The sequence below is a fragment of the Schistocerca piceifrons genome, chromosome 1 (assembly GCF_021461385.2).
Source record: "Schistocerca piceifrons isolate TAMUIC-IGC-003096 chromosome 1, iqSchPice1.1, whole genome shotgun sequence".
NCBI lineage: Eukaryota > Metazoa > Arthropoda > Insecta > Orthoptera > Acrididae > Schistocerca > Schistocerca piceifrons.
The window spans coordinates 319,261,389-319,278,454 of NC_060138.1; positions in this window are offsets into that span (position 1 = coordinate 319,261,389).

The following is a 17,066-nucleotide window of genomic DNA, read 5'->3' on the forward strand; positions in this document are numbered from 1 at the left end:
CAGTCTATTCCATCTAAACACGGCCCACACCATTACGAATCCACAACCAGCTTGCATAGTACCTTGTCGACAACCTGGGCCTATGGCTTCGTGGTGCTCGCGCCACACTCGAACCCTACCATCAGTTCTTACCATCTCAAATCGGTACTCTCATGACCAGGTCACGATCTTCCAGCCGTCTTTGATCCAACCAATATGGTTACGAGCCCAGGAGATGTGGAGCCGTGCTTTTAGAAAAGGCACTCGAGACGGTCTTCTGCTGTCATAGCCCGTTAACGCCAAATCTCGCCGCACTATCCTAACGGATACGTTCGTTGTACGTTTCACATTGATTTCTGCATTTCTTTCACGCAATGTTACTTGTCTGTCAGCACTGACAACTCTACACAAACGGCGCTGCTCTCGGGCGTTAAGTGAAGGCCGTCCATTGCGTTGTCTGAGATGAGAGCTGACGCCTGAAATTTGGTGTTCTCGGCACGCTCTTGGCACTGCGGATCTCGGAATACTGAATTCCCTAACGATTTACGAAACGGAATGACCCATGCCTGTAACTCGGACTACCATTTCGCGTTCAAAGTCCATTAATTCTCGTCGTGCGGCCTTAATCATCCCGGAAAACTTTTTACATGAATCGCCTGAGTACAAATGAGAGCTCGATCAATGCGCTTTTATACCTCGTGTACGCTATTCTAACGCCATCTGTATTTCAGCATATCGCTTTCCATGGCTGCTATCACCTCAGTGTAAATTCTCTTTTAAACAGCATACATTTGTTTAAATTTCTTCAGCAGAGCATTTTCTCTGTGCTTTGTTAGCGTTTGAACTGGTTTTGTATTTAAATTAGATGAATTAAACAGCAGAGTAGCAACAGTTGCTAAAGATTGTTTGTTCTATTATGATTTAGACGAAAGTGACTTTTGCTAACGAAACAGTACAGACAATACAACGAACACGTCAAACTCAGCTTACATTTTTCTTCGCTTTCAGAAACAGCATTCTCACAAGTAGTCCCAAGTCTCCGTCCTATGTATATTTTAACTGTAATCATATAACGAGGTTTTCCCAACTCTCTTGTTAGATAAGATGATTGCGTAACTGGTTACTATGCAAATTCTTTACCGACATTTTCATTTTGTAACATGCTTCGAGAATCATACATAGATAACTGAGCGCTTACGGTCCACATCTTCACATCTTGCTCCTAGGTGTGAATTAGAACTCCAGTGGTGGAATGACGCAGTTAGTAAATTCCTGTGTGACAATGCCCATGAGTTTGGAGAGAAAAGAGTCAAATGACCAGCAAGGGAGACAAAGGCATTCTATTTATCACCCTGCAAATTTTTATGATCTGGTAGCCAAACTTGGTCAATGTTTATAATGCTTATGCTGTTCTCAAGGAAATACAGAGCTCCATATCCCTAATGGTAACTGTTATCTTCCATAGATATATGAGCCTTTCAACATTACACACTTCACATACTGTTGAGACGGGCAGTTTAATTTTATATCCTCAACAAGAGTTTGGTGTACTTCGGCAATGAAATGTAGCATATAGCTGCTGTGTTCATGGGTAAAAATATCGCCTGGACATATATCCAAGCTCGTGCCCAGTTTGTGTGAAGAAATGTGGATGCTTTGGAGCATGATGTATTAAATGATGATATATATTTACGAAAGGTAGCTTTAATTTGTGCGCTTCCCTGGAGCTCATTCCTATGTACCACTAACGAATACCAAAAAATATTTAACGTAGGGTAATGAAATTTCAGGAATACATTTGTCTAGGTAACATATTTAAGTGATTAACATTGCAAGTTTACAGGTTAATGTAAGCGCGAGATAAGCCACCGTAATTGTGAAATGCTGGTGCATTAATAACTGGCATAAACGACAGTGTGTTAAATACGAGCATGCAAATTTGCATGCGTTATGTTGTACGGGTGCCGGATGTAAGTTTGCCTGATGGAGTTACATGTCTGTTGCAGTTGGTCAGTCAATACAGGGACGGTTAATGCTGTATGTGGATGACGCTGGAGTCGTCGTCCGATGATGTCCCATATTTTCTCGATTGGAGGCAAATCTAGTAATCGAGCAGGCAAATGTAACTTGTCTACACTCTGTAAAGCATGTTGCTTTACAACATCGGTATGTGGGCGAGCGTTATCCTGTCGGAAAGGAACCCATGGTCTGCTTTTCGTGAAAGACATCAAAAGAGGTCGAAGCACCATACTGACGTATAAATTTGCAGTTAGGGTGCGCGCAATAACCAGGAAAGTGCTCTTGCTGTCAAACGAAATCGCACCCTCGACCATAACCCCAGGCGTAGGTCCAATGTGTCTAGCACGGTGACATGTTGGATCTTAAACTTATGGAGTGACTTTTCTTTCGGGTTCATAAACATTTCTTTATATCTGTTATTACTTATGTTGTAATTTCATGTACTGACACGTTCCATGACCTCGGAGATTTGCTCCTCAATTTGGTCCTACGGAACTTGACGTGTAAATAAATAAACACAAAAATTGTTCTATTTGTAACCAACACACTGCCATCATTGACACCGAGGGAAAACCAGCTTTCGTCGTAAGACACAAGACTCCCATTATGCTCTCCAATGAGCTCTCATTTGACACCACTGAAGTCGCAAATTACCAGAGGAATACACGCTACAGCACGTCTGGCTCGGAGATGTCCTTGCAATAACTTCTTTGTAAGAGCTCGCTGGGTCACTGTGGTGCCTAGTGTTACTGAAACTGCTGCTGCAGATGCATGATGCTCCAAAGCCATACGCCGAACACGCTAATATTCCCTCTCGGTAGTGCCACGTGGCCGTCCGGAGCCCGGTCTTCTTACGACATTACGTTCTCGTGACCACCGCTGCCAGCAATCAAGTAGGTAGCTACGTTCTTGCCAAGTATCGCAGAATGAACATCCAGCCTCTCGTAGTCCTATTACACTACGTCGTTCAAACTCAGTGAGGTTTTGATAACGGTGTCTTTGTCGACTTTAGGGCATTTTTGACTAACATTAACACATCACGTCCAATATTAAGGTAACTAACTCTCATGACCGTTAGAGCGTATATTTCAAACAAACCTGATTTTCATTTTCATTGCGGTGCTACTAACATCACTCTTACGTGACTGGCGCGAAATCCAGATAGACATCATCTTTCAGATATGCAAACATGTCTACCAGCTTTCGTTTATGTCGCACAAGTCCTTCTTGGTGTCACGATTTTTTTCCGTCAGTCCTGTAATCTGCTACCTACTTACTACTGTAACTCATGGACTTAATCACTGTACTTGATTACCCACTTAGGGTGGTCTGTTATTCTATTGCAGGCTTGCAGATTTATTCATGCCCTTATCCTCATCGCTATAATTTATTACCCTTTTATTTATCGAAGATAGTTTATTACGCGATTAGGGCAATTTACTAAATGTGCGTGACATTATCGGTTCTGGGAGAGGAGTGGGGATGCTTTATTTAATATTAAAATCTTTAAACAAATGCGTGTTCACTTCAAAGGACATTACACGCCATCCACCATTTTTCACAGCGTCGGTCAGCAGCACTCGCCCCACTCGCACTGCCTGCACATTTGATACCTCCAGAGCACTGCATTATCTATCCTCACTGAACCTACGTGTCTCCAGATGAGAGCTGCAGCCAATACCTCAACCAGACATCCCCTGCCCATAAAATAGCAAGTTCCAGTTTTTGCTAAATTATATCTAGACTGCGGACATCCGGCAAACAACCAGTGGGTACAGCATGCAAGGCGGATGCATGCACATCCTTCTCCCCTCCACATCTCTCTGTGGGAAATTCATGGGCAGGGCAGTTATTCTATTGCTTAGATGCGTAGGACACGGCCCCACCCACAAGAAAGATGTGCATACATCGTCCGTCAGTGGCTACGTGTGGGACACAGCCATACAGGTTGAATACAAATGGATATTAAGCTACCAATCGTGAAACGTTTGTATGGTGGTTCTGAGGAGGGGAACGACGGCCGTAGACATTACTGACTCGAAGCAGACAATGCAAGTAAATATTGCACCGTTATTTAGCTGTTTGTTCATGTATAGGTATGATCTAACGATTTTTTTTATGTTACAGATGACAGCACACCATCCCCACTGTTGGATGTCAATACACTAACCATGTTACTGGAGATCATGGGCGCTCCTGAGGCAGTGGGTTACATGGTGGTGGCTGAAATGCCTTCACTAACCACTGACAACTGTACTTGGAAATGCCACTCTTTATATGTATGTCCTAACAAAATAATTTACTTTCATAAAATGGTTATTAGCTGTTTCTTGTTTCTCCAGGTTTTTGATCAATGTCAGTCTGCTCGGCATGCACACAGTGTGTTCTTAGGATTAGAGGACTGCAGATCAGGATTTGGCACCATCTTGTACGATGATTATACCATTCTGAACCATGGGTTCATGTGATTGGGGCCAATTGTGGATGAATATGTAGATAAGTGCTAATTCATAAAAGTATTTCTACAAAAATAATAATAATTTACGCTTGCATACAATGCTTATCAGATATACAGATTAATTTTTTCCATTGTGTACATAATCTAGGGCTTGACTGTTGAGAAGATATGGAGCAAAAAATGTCTACTGAACTTCTGACTGGAATTGGATGGTTTCCAGGCTAGAGACCAATTATTGAATCATACATTGTTACAGGGACTATGGTCTAATACGCACTGTATCATGCGACCAAAGTACAGAATGTGCAGAAAATGGTTTCCGTGTGCCTCAATACACGCATGTACATGCTGCAGCATGTTCATTCTCACGTATTCACATTGGCCAGGCTGCATCCGAATAGTGTCAAAGGCAGCACAAATATGCTGTTCCAGTGTTTCCACATCTGGAATGGGCTCTGCATGCACAGTACTTTCGAGATGGCCCCATATCCATGAATCGCACGGTTTGAGATCCAATGAACACGCAGGCCATGCAACTGGACCACCTTGTCTGATCCATCGGTCAGGGAAGACACGATTGAGATGAGTGCTGACGTTAACGGTGAAGAAGACTGGAGCACCATCATGTGGCAGTCACATAACCTTCGAATCATCAATGGCACTTCTTCTAGCAGGGGAGGCAAAGTCACCAGCCAGAAACGCCGATAGTTTCACACAGTCGCCTGGCTTACCGTGTACTGGTGGACCAACTTCCTCATACTGACACAGTGGTCGCCGAACATTCCAGATACTTCCTTTATGGCCGGCCTCGGTGGTCTCGCGGTTCTAGGCGCGCAGTCCGGAACCGTGCGACTGCTACGGTCGCAGGTTTGAATCCTGCCTCGGGCATGGATATGTGTGATGTCCTTAGGTTCGTTAGGTTTAAGTAGTTCTAAGTTCTAGGGGACTGATGACCACAGCAGGTAAGTCCCATAGTGCTCAGAGCCATTTGAACTTCCTTCATGACTTCCTGCTTCCTGTAACGACACTGTCACAAACGGCGAAACATTATTACAAATATTGATTGCGTGTTTGTTGCTGGCGGGGATAGGATTCCTGATACAACCATGGTGCCCGCCGCCAGCTGCCATTTGCCTTTCTGTGAGTAAACACCATGCCGGCCGGCATGCTCTCGATTCAAATACTAAACCATTGTGTACAACACTTTATCACATCCACCACAAGGTGAGTCAGCAAGAGAAGTGAATTGGACACAACGTTACCAATTACAACAGCAGAAGAGGGGGCTAGGGCATGATATATGATGAACAGGACGACCTTCTAGGAGGAAACCATGCTTATTTCATCTGTGGATGCATAATACAGCGCATATTACGCTGCAGTCTCTGTAACAAAGTATGATTGAATAAATGGTCTCTAGCATGGAAATCATGCGTTTCTGGACATCAGTTCATTAGACCTTTTTTGTTCTGTATCTGCTCATCGATCAATCCTTACAGTTTGTACATGGTTGAAAAAATCACCCTGTATTTAGTGATAAAGTCTTATTTACCTGTACAGTTTCTTGGTACTAGGAATTCTGAATGATGACACTAATATTTCAGAACAAGTTGAGCCCACAGCAAATGACATAGCCCAATTAAGACCTGGTGATGATGGTGTGGAAATGAAGTCCATATGGATTGATACCGATGTAGGTGAAATACTTTGTGAGCATCAGTACACATAAAAAATAGTTTATGCCTGCATACGACATCTATTGTTTCCATTCCTAGGAATCGTCACACACACACAGTACTTATGTATTGCGTATTTTTACTGAGAATGTTGGAATCGGGAGGTTGCCTAGCAACGACAATGAAACTGAGGCACCACCGTTATCACAAAAATCTTGGGCTGGTTCATCGACATCACGATCAAAAAATGGTTCAAATGGCTCTGAGCACTACGGGACTTAACTCCTGAGGTCATCAGTCCCCTAGATCTTAGAACTACTTAAACATAACTAACCTAAGGACATACCACACATCCATTCCCGAGGGAGGATTCGAACCTGCGACCATGGCGGTCGCGCGGTTCCAGACTGCAGCGCCTAGAACCGCTCAGCCACCCTGGCCGGCGACATCACGATCAGCGTGGCCTGGACTCACAATCATCTCTCTGCCTGAGGCAGAGTTCTAAGTTCTAGGAGACTGATGACCACAGATATTGAGCCCCATAGCGCTCAGAGCCATTTGAACCATCTTATTAATTGGGGTGTAGAAAAATATCCGCTACCAGTCACAATAAAAGGTTATTTATTTGTCACACGACCGGTTTCGGGCTTGCGCCCATCTTCAGGTGTTTATACATTCATGTACATGTTTGTACTTTTGGAGATCAATGAATAAATACAAAAAAAAATTATTTGCTGGTGACTACACAGATACAAGTGGGACAACTGTAAGTGGTAAGGCAGCATTTGACGAAAATATATCTGTACTTACATAAAGATGAAGCACGATTATTACAGTTATGGTGTGGTGATAGTTTTGCCACTTAGTTACACACTTATCAGGCAAGTAAAAATATTTATATTTGATGAATCGGAATAAAAGTGGTACAACTCCTAGACAATTTAGTTAGCTTCGTCGGAAACAAAGAATCATGCTAATTGATTCAGTAGATTTGAAGTTACCATACCGCGCGATAAAAAAAGTCATTTCTAGAAAAACGCGTTTGAAATTTTGACTACGTATAAATGCAATATTATGCAACTTACGTTCAATCTGCTATTCCGGGTCCATAAACTAGTCCTTCCTCTTCCTCCTAGAGGGCGTTCTGCTCGATCTGGGCCATCCTGCGCTGCTCCAGAGCCGCTCGTACGGCCGGTGACAAGCGGTTTTCGGTCTCTTGGATCCGGGGGTCGTACGAATGCTTGTCGAACTGCGACGAGTAGAGTCCCAGGGTGACGTCCATCGTCATGGTCTTCAGAATGGCTGAATACCCTTCGTTGAAGCTGCTCACTGCCAGGAAAGTCGCAATCTCCACAGTCTTTTCACCAGAATGCAAATGCTTGGGGGCTAACTTCCAACACACAAGTTCAAACTTTCTTTTGAATCTTGTGTGTTTCCTGCCAAGCACCGGTACAATAACTCGTCTTCTGAAAGAAAAAACTGCTGCGTGAAAAAGGCCGATTTTAGGCAGGTGTATATTTTTGTTCAACCGTTCTGTATTCGGAAAAACCGTTTCAAGGGTGGATTCTAAAAACTTTATGGATCCAAATATGCAAGTTAAAAAAATCGATTTTTTTACTCAAAAGATAGTAAACCTCCCCTTAAGTCTCACTTATCGTGAAAACGTATTATACTTCGTATTTTATTTCCCCTTTCTTCGATACAAGCATTTCATTCAGCATTGTATGTGTTTTATTTGAAACAGGAGACTGTATATGCTAATACACGCACAAAATATGATTCTTTATGTTAGCATTTTTTAAATACACACTCCTGGAAATTGAAATTAGAACACCGTGAATTCATTGTCCCAGGACAAGGAAACTTTATTGACACATTCCTGGGGTCAGATACATCACATGATCACACTGACAGAACCACAGGCACATAGACACAGGCAACAGAGCATGCACAATGTCGGCACTAGTACAGTGTATATCCACCTTTCGCAGCAATGCAGGCTGCTATTCTCCCATGGAGACGATCGTAGAGATGCTGGATGTAGTCCTGTGGAACGGCTTGCCATGCCATTTCCACCTGGCGCCTCAGTTGGACCAGCGTTCGTGCTGGACGTGCAGACCGCGTGAGACGACGCTTCATCCAGTCCCAAACATGCTCAATGGGGGACAGATCCGGAGATCTTGCTGGCCAGGGTAGTTGACTTACACCTTCTAGAGCACGTTGGGTGGCACGGGATACATGCGGACGTGCATTATCCTGTTGGAACAGCAAGTTCCCTTGCCGGTCTAGGAATGGTAGAACGATGGGTTCGATGACGGTTTGGATGTACCGTGCACTATTCAGTGTCCCCTCGACGATCACCAGTGGTGTACGGCCAGTGTAGGAGATCGCTCCCCACACCATGATGCCGGGTGTTGGCCCTGTGTGCCTCGGTCGCATGCAGTCCTGATTGTGGCGCTCACTTGCACGGCGCCAAACACGCATACGACCATCATTGGCACCAAGGCAGAAGCGACTCTCATCGCTGAAGACGACACGTCTCCATTCGTCCCTCCATTCACGCCTGTCGCGACACCACTGGAGGCGGGCTGCACGATGTTGGGGCGTGAGCGGAAGACGGCCTAACGGTGTGCGGGACCGTAGCCCAGCTTCATGGAGACGGTTGCGAATGGTCCTCGCCGATACCCCAGGAGCAACAGTGTCCCTAATTTGCTGGGAAGTGGCGGTGCGGTCCCCTACGGCACTGCGTAGGATCCTACGGTCTTGGTGTGCATGCGTGCGTTGCTGCGGTCCGGTCCCAGGTCGACGGGCACGTGCAGCTTCCGCCGACCACTGGCGACAACATCGATGTACTGTGGAGACGTCACGCCCCACGTGTTAAGCAATTCGGCGGTACGTCCACCCGGCCTCCCGCATGCCCACTATACGCCCTCGCTCAAAGTCCGTCAACTGCACATACGGTTCACGTCCACGCTGTCGTGGCATGCTACCAGTGTTAAAGACTGCGATGGAGCTCCGTATGCCACGGCAAACTGGCTGACACTGAGGCGGCGGTGCACAAATGCTGCGCAGATAGCGCCATTCGACGGCCAACACCGCGGATCCTGGTGTGTCCGCTGTGCCGTGCGTGTGATCATTGCTTGTACAGCCCTCTCGCAGTGTCCGGAGCAAGTATGGTGGGTCTGACACACCGGTGTCAATGTGTTCTTTTTTCCATTTCCAGGAGTGTATGATTTACAATCAGGCTTTTGTTGATATTCTAAAACAACTTCATAAATGCAAGAAAATTAGAACTATATAATAATTTCTGGCAAGTAATAATTTACTGTGAGTAAATAGCTTTACGATACATTTTCTGATAAGCTTCAAAACTATTACTTTTCAAAAATAAATACATTCCACATTTTAAGCACATGTCTTTTACCTTGGATTTGCAGCCAAGTTTACTGCATTTTGAGACGTTCCTTGCCACAACAAATTTTGGTAGTTGGCGAGCATTTTAAAACCTAACTTATGAAATAGGCTGCAACGCAACATAGCTATTCTTGGCTTTTTATTCACGTTTTATACATCATGTACATCTTTACTGTCAGAAAAATTTACCGTACAAGGACGTCATCTTCTTCTAGGTACTGGCGTTCTTATTCTTTACCAGTCAGTTTCATAAAGCACGACAGGACAATCTTCTGTCAAAAAAAGAATTCGTCATCCTTCGAATCAGATAATTAACGCACTGTTGTCACTAAAAATATCTTCTAATTGTTCATCAGCTAGTATGTCACGTGTTGCTGTAGAGCGTAGAAATAAGTTACTTCAGTATTCTATTATTGAAGACCAAATTGAATGTAGCAAATATGCATTATGTCCAGAGGTCTACGTGCGAGGATCTTCAGAAAACAGGTTTTTTCATACTAACGAGCAATTCTGTACTAATTCTCAATATCTAGGATAGTTAACGAACGTTAGGAAAAGAACACAGATTTTCGGTTTTATAATTACACACAGTAATTATTTGCATACCTTTCGAGTTTGCAGAAGTAATCATTGTCTGCCTACGACCAGTTATAAACTGACACATGAATCGTACCTGGCAAGGTGCTGTGCCCCGGATTTAAAACTAAGAACAAGAGGGTTCACACTGGCGGCCGTAAGTTTATAAGCGGAAAAATATGCGTGTTTACAGAGAAAAAAATAACGAAGGACCACATGTGTGGACTGAGGGAACGATGAGGTTAAAGGAATGATTTCAGACTGTGCGGTGAAGGACTTGCGTCGTTAGTAGTGTTAGTGTCACGATTTACAATTAGACGCCAGTATTGATACGGCGACGTAGAGTTCAAACAAAAGTATCAGTATACATTACAGTTCCAGACAGTCACCATAAATCTGGACGTGGTGAGCAGGGCTTTTTTTCTAAATCTGCTTCACCAAAACGACAGCAATAGTGCTACTGTTCAACAAGTATCGACACATTAAAGACAATACGGAGAGGTCCTCTTCCCACACCGAGGTTGAAGAACGTGATGCGAAAGTTCGAATCAACTGGCGATTTTGGAGTTCCTCCAAGGAGCGGCACAAACTGTTGAAGAAGTTACTACAGCCATGGCTGGAAATGCTGGACGCAATGTGAGATCTTCAAGCGTTGCACGTGCCGTATCACGACAGCTGAATATACCATGGTCCTCCGCTTGAAAAGTGCTTCGAACCATTGCGAAGTAGTGTGTCTGGAGCGTCTCCAAATTGTCGTGGATGCAGATGGTCCTCACACCGAGCAACGTTTGTAGCCTGGAACGTAAACACGGTGCCCAATTAACAAATGTTACCGTCTCATGTGGAAATTAGTGTTTAGTTCAATGGTTTATTCATTATTTTCTTCCGCACGTCCTCACAAATGTTCCCACAAAGTTTAATTGTCCTAATGGTCACTCGTTTTTCATGAGGACTCTTTTCAGTTGCGAAAGTTTAAGTATATTCACCTTACAGATTTGCTTAGAAGAATGGAAAAAATGGAAAAACATCCTTAAGAAACTCGCTAGCGCCATACAATGGAGAGAAGCTGTGTTGGTTGTTTACAATTTTCGAAAAACATAATACGGGTTAGTTATGATGGTTTTTTGAATTTTTACATTAAGAAAAATAGATATCTCATATTTTGAGTCTTAAGACAAGTATAACAGGATACTTAATTGTACGAAACTGACGGAACAAAAATCGCAACACCAAAAACGAGATGGGTGACACAAACGGAAGTTGCTAAGCGTGTTTCTACACGATGGGGCAAATAAAAGTGGCCGGACGAGAGGATACGACTGGACGTGTTTGTATGCATATCGCACCCCGTGACGAGCACACCACGTGTACGCCCACACGTCATTTACACCTGTTCGGAGCGTAGTGTGGGCTGTGATTATGGTCACAGTGCAGCAGCGGGCGTTCGTTGTGGGACGTTACGTGACAACAGAATCGTTGAAACGGTGTGGTCAGTTGTTTGCTGAAAAGTTTAATGACGTCGAAGTGCCAGCAAAGAATGCCATGCAACAAAATGGGTCAAATGGCTCTGAGCACTATGGGACTCAACATCTGTGGTCATCAGTCCCCTAGAACTTAGAACTACTTAAACCTAACTAACCTAAAGACATCACACACATCCATGCCCGAGGCAGGATTCGGACCTGCCACCGTAGCGGTCGCGCGGTTCCGGACTGAGCGCCTAGAACCGCTAGACCACCGCGTCCAGCGCCATGCAACACTTAGCCCGAAAAGTCATCTGTTTTGAACAAGTCAAAAAATATTCCGAAACCTGCCCGGAGGCCAGAAAATGTTTCAAGAAGTGAATGGTGGTCATTCTCAACATTTGCCGTAGTCAGGTTAGTATTTTTCTCTGCTAGTTTCTTTGTACCCTGGGACTCTATTCTACGGGCCACTTTTATTTGTCCCACCAAGTACATCTGAAAGACGATGTCTTTTGAAATTTCGCGCCAGTCGCATAAGAGTGATTTTAGTCGCGCCACAATGATGATGGAAATCAAACCAAACACTCTGTTTTATTGGCAGGGCATTTAGAAAATGTAACACCTACTAGGGAGAATGCCTACACTATGCTTATCCGTCCTCTTTTAAAATACTGCTGCGCTGCGTGGGATCCTTACCAGATAGGACTGACGGAGTACATGGATAAAGTCCAAAGGAAGGCAGCACGGTTTGTATTATAAACGAAATATGGGAGAGAGCGTCACAGAAATGATACAGCTTTTGGGCTGGACATCGTTAAAAGAAAGGCGTTTTTCGTAGCGACCGAATCTTCTCACGAAATTCCAATCACCAACTTTCTCCCCCCGAATGCTAAAATATTTTGTTGATGCCGACCTACATAGGGATGAACGATCACCACGATAAAATAAGGGAAATCAGAGCTCGTACGGAAAGATATAGGTGTTCATTCTTTCCGCACGCTATACGAGATGTGAATAATAGAGAATTGTGAAGGTGGTTTGATGAACCCTCCGCCAGGCATAGTATCCATGTAGATGTAGATGTGGCTGTAGATGTAGAATGCACGTGGTGACTTGACGCCTTTAAGGCGACAAACACGCCGTTATCAACACTTCACTGGGTTTGTACGAGGTCGTGTAGTAGGGCAACGAGAAAATGAACGTCCTTTCTGTTATACTGCAGAAACGTTTGACAGGAAGGTAGCCACAGTACATGATTGCTGGCAGCGGAGACCACGAGAATATGCGATCGCAGAAAGACCAGGTTCCGGGCGGCCACGTGGCACTATCGAGACGGAATATTTCAAATTAGTTACTTCAAGAACAACTACGAGCTTGACGCCCTATTGTGTACCTTCCACTGAACCCAAACCACCGCCATTCGCAACTTCAGTGGTATCAAGCGAAAGCTCGTTGAAGGGCACGTTGGAGGTCTGTTGTGTTTGCCGATGAAAGCTTGTTCTGACGTTTGTGTGTTGGTTAGGAGGGCCTCTAACGAATCTGTCCGCGTGCTGGACACACTGGACCTACATCCGGAGTTATGTACTGGGGTGCGATTTCGTATGACAGAAGGAGAATTCTCGTGATTATCTCACGCACCTTGATTGCAAATTTGTGCATCAGTCTTGTTATTCGACTTGTCGTGCTGCCGTTCATGAACAGCTTCCAGTTGTGTTTTCCAACAAGATAACGTTCGAGCATACACCGCTATTGTAACCCAAAGTGCTACAGAGTGTCGTCATGTTGCCTACGCCTGCTCGATCACCAGATCTGTCTTCAGTTGAGCATATATGGGACATAATCGGACGAGAACTCCAGCGTCATCCCCAGAAGGCTTTAACTATCCCTGTATTGACCGACCAAGTGCTACAGGCGTACAACTCCGTCCCACAAACGGCCCGCGTCTGGCCATCCTGAATTAGGTTTTCCGGGGTTTCCCTAAATCGCTCCAGGCAAATGCTGGGATGGTTCCTTTGAAATAGCACGGCCGACTTCCTTTCCCGTCCTTCCCTAATCCGATGAGACCGATGACCTCGCTGTCTGGTCTCCTACCCCAAAACAACCCCAACCCCACGAACGGACATCCGGCATCTGTACAACACAATGCATGCACGTTTGCATGCCTGCATAGAACATTTGGCTGCTACACGGGTTATTAATGTACGTACCAGCATTTCACATTTGCAACGGATTACCTCGCGCTTACATTAACCTGTGGTCCTGGAATCTTAATCACTTAAATATGTTACCTAGACAAATGTGTTCCCGGACATTCATTACCCTATGTTAATTATCTTTTGGTGCTGTGATTTTTTTCTCGTCAGTATACATCCTGAAGTATATTGCTACTTATATCAGAGAGATCTGAAAGCTTATCTTTGACGGAATCTGTTTTGAATAACGTATGTTCACTTTCTTCCAGTATGTGAACTGATCAAGTAATGATGTTTCTGTTTTCTATACTGACACAAAGGAAAATGTCTGAACTGTTTCCTTATCTATTTTGACTATCACTTTACTTGTACACGCGTAAATAAACCACTTCACGAAGCGGGAAATGGTTGCTCCTGCGCCGATCTACTCTCCCACAGCTGCTGTAAATCAGTGCTGCGTAATACATATGGATGCTCTAGCGACGGACAAATGTTGTCTGATGTTCTGAAAAATTGCAGTAGGCAGTACTACTCTACATACTCGTCGACTGTTTCGCATTACCGCACCACGCCCATGTTTTCTCTCCCAGGAGATCGTAGGTAGTCTGGACAGTTGTATTGTATGGAAATGGTAGCACAGTGGTTTCGTTTGCAGGTGATGAGGAAGCCGCTGCCTGTGTCCATCGTTTTCTTCTAGGTGAAAGCTTTCAGCAAACACGATGCTGTACCTACTATCAGCCAACACGTATTTTCTAAATAGTAAATCAGCTAATCGTGCACAGATGTTTAAAATTCTTAGTGATTAAATAAAGGAATTGTCTGCTACTACGCATGATTAGTTACGGATACTAATTATACTTCGTAATCAAACTTGTTACACCATTTGAAAGATTAACACACTGAAGTTGGAGAGTGTGATGTACTAGAATTAGAAAATTATCATTTAAAGAAAGTAATTATTTAAGCGCCCTGAGTAACACTGTTATTCACGAACGTCTAAGATTATTTATATGCATGTGACTGATGTTGACTATACAAATACAACCAACTAATAACAATGTACAAACCTAACGGACTGATAATGAATATACATCTGACTGTAATGAATATTTAAACGAACGGAATTAATTTACTATTATTTGAACAAAAATGCTCAATGGTAACGTTTCTAACTGCATAACATAATGATACAGTCGTCTATATCCTTTTGTTTCGCAGGGCAATTCGCACTTGCTTGCAGTTTTGTAGCAAGACTGCTCTGCAGTGGAACATAAAGCTGAACGAAAGCGATGCTCTTACTATGCCTTTTTATCAGTAATCGTGAAATGAAATGAATTGGCCCTGGCCACGAGGTTACCAAAACCTCTCTATCTTCAAGTGTAAATCGTCTTGTACTAATTCTCTCGACCTAATAATAGCTTAATCTGCGGACTGAAGGACTCTTTCAATAAAAAGAAATAATTGCGGACATAAACGCTATGTTATGACCAAGTGTGAACGTAATCTTCAGTACTGCATAGTAATACACAAGGAAAGGAAAATACGACTGTGTTATTGCCATCGAACAACTGTATACTCGAAATACTTTTAACTAAATGCACACATTTTCATCATATCTCGCGTATAGCACCTGCGTTATGCATTCAGGAACAAAGGACACCTCCTTAGAGAAGGAAAAGGAGTCTACTTCTCACTTAGATAGCGTATTAAAAAAAAAAAGAACTTACGACAATAATTACACGATACATAATCTGTGGTACTGTGTAGATATATAAGCAGTGTGCAAAGGAGAAACTTCGTTTCCAAAAGTGTCGAACAGCACTTGACCGATTTACTTCAATAAGTTTTGCGCGGTACTTTAATAAATATTCAGACGTACACCTGCTGTATATATTCTTTTAAACAAAAATGTACAAGTCCTCTGTTAGATCCGAGGCGAAAGAGACAATGCTGTGCTGCACTCTGTTGTGAAAACGCGCGGTTTCATTTTCTTCCTTGTAGTCAAAGAAACAGGAAAGTTCTATTTATGATTTATTGGCTTATGATAAGAATACTACTTCAGAATTTGCAATAACGAACAAGGCCCAACGTCAGAGAGAGAGGGGGGAGAGTAGGTGGACAGAGTGAGGGGGGGGGGGGGGGGGAATTGGGCATAGAGAGTGGGAAGCAGGAGACGGACAGAGGGAAGGGAAGGAGAAGACAGAGAGAGAGATAGAGAGAGAGAGAGAGAGAGAGAGAGTGGGCAGGAAATGATGAGCTGGTGGAGGGAGGGAAGGGAACGAGGAGGCGACATGGAGGAGGAGATTAGGACTTACATTTAATTCTCACGTATATTTGTCAAATGCGAAGCACTGCCGAGTTCGCTAGAATACATATGATACTGTAAGACGACTCTTCAGAAACTGTGTTGCATTCCACACGATATACTCTCCACTTTGATCTTCCACAATTAAAAAAAAATGAAGACACATCAAACTCGACTCAAAAAACGATGAATTCCGACAATGTATGAGAGGACATTCTTGTTTCGTAAAAGCAGCACTTAGTGTGCCCTTATTAATAACTATCTCGTAAGACGAATGATTTGGTGTTTATTATGTACCTGTTGATATGCTAACTCTCTAATTAAACAAGAATTTCCTCTGCTGGATGTTAGGAGCTCGCACACATTTAGGAGTAACAATTTCCGGAACAGTTTCGAAACACGCCGCCGTGAAGTGACTATAATACCGGCACGTGAACTCACACAAAGAAAAAATGCTAGAATCTCCACTCGACGTCTTAGAACGCTTATTTACGAAAGATTAGATATACAGAAATACATCATACTAAAATACAGGGTGATTCAAAAAAAATACCACAACTTTAAAAATGTGTATTTAATGAAAGAAACATAATATAACCTTCTGTTATACATCATTACAAAGAGTATTTAAAAAGGATTTTTTTTCACTCAAAAACAAGTTCAGAGATGTTGAATATGGCCCCCTCCAGACACTCGAGCAATATCAACCCGATACTCCAACTCGTTCCACACTCTCTGGAGATGTTAGAGAATAGGCTGTTCCCTCCGCTCGAACAAGAAGCACAACAATTCATATTTCAGCAGGATGGAGTGCCACCACATTGGCACTTATCTGTCCGTAACTACCTGAACGTCAACTACCTGAGGCGATGGATCGGCCGCCAGGCAGCCCGTGACAGAGCACTTCATCACTGGCCTCCAAGAAGCCCTGATCTTACCCCCTGCGATTTTTTCTTATGGGGGTATGTTAAGGATATGGTGTTT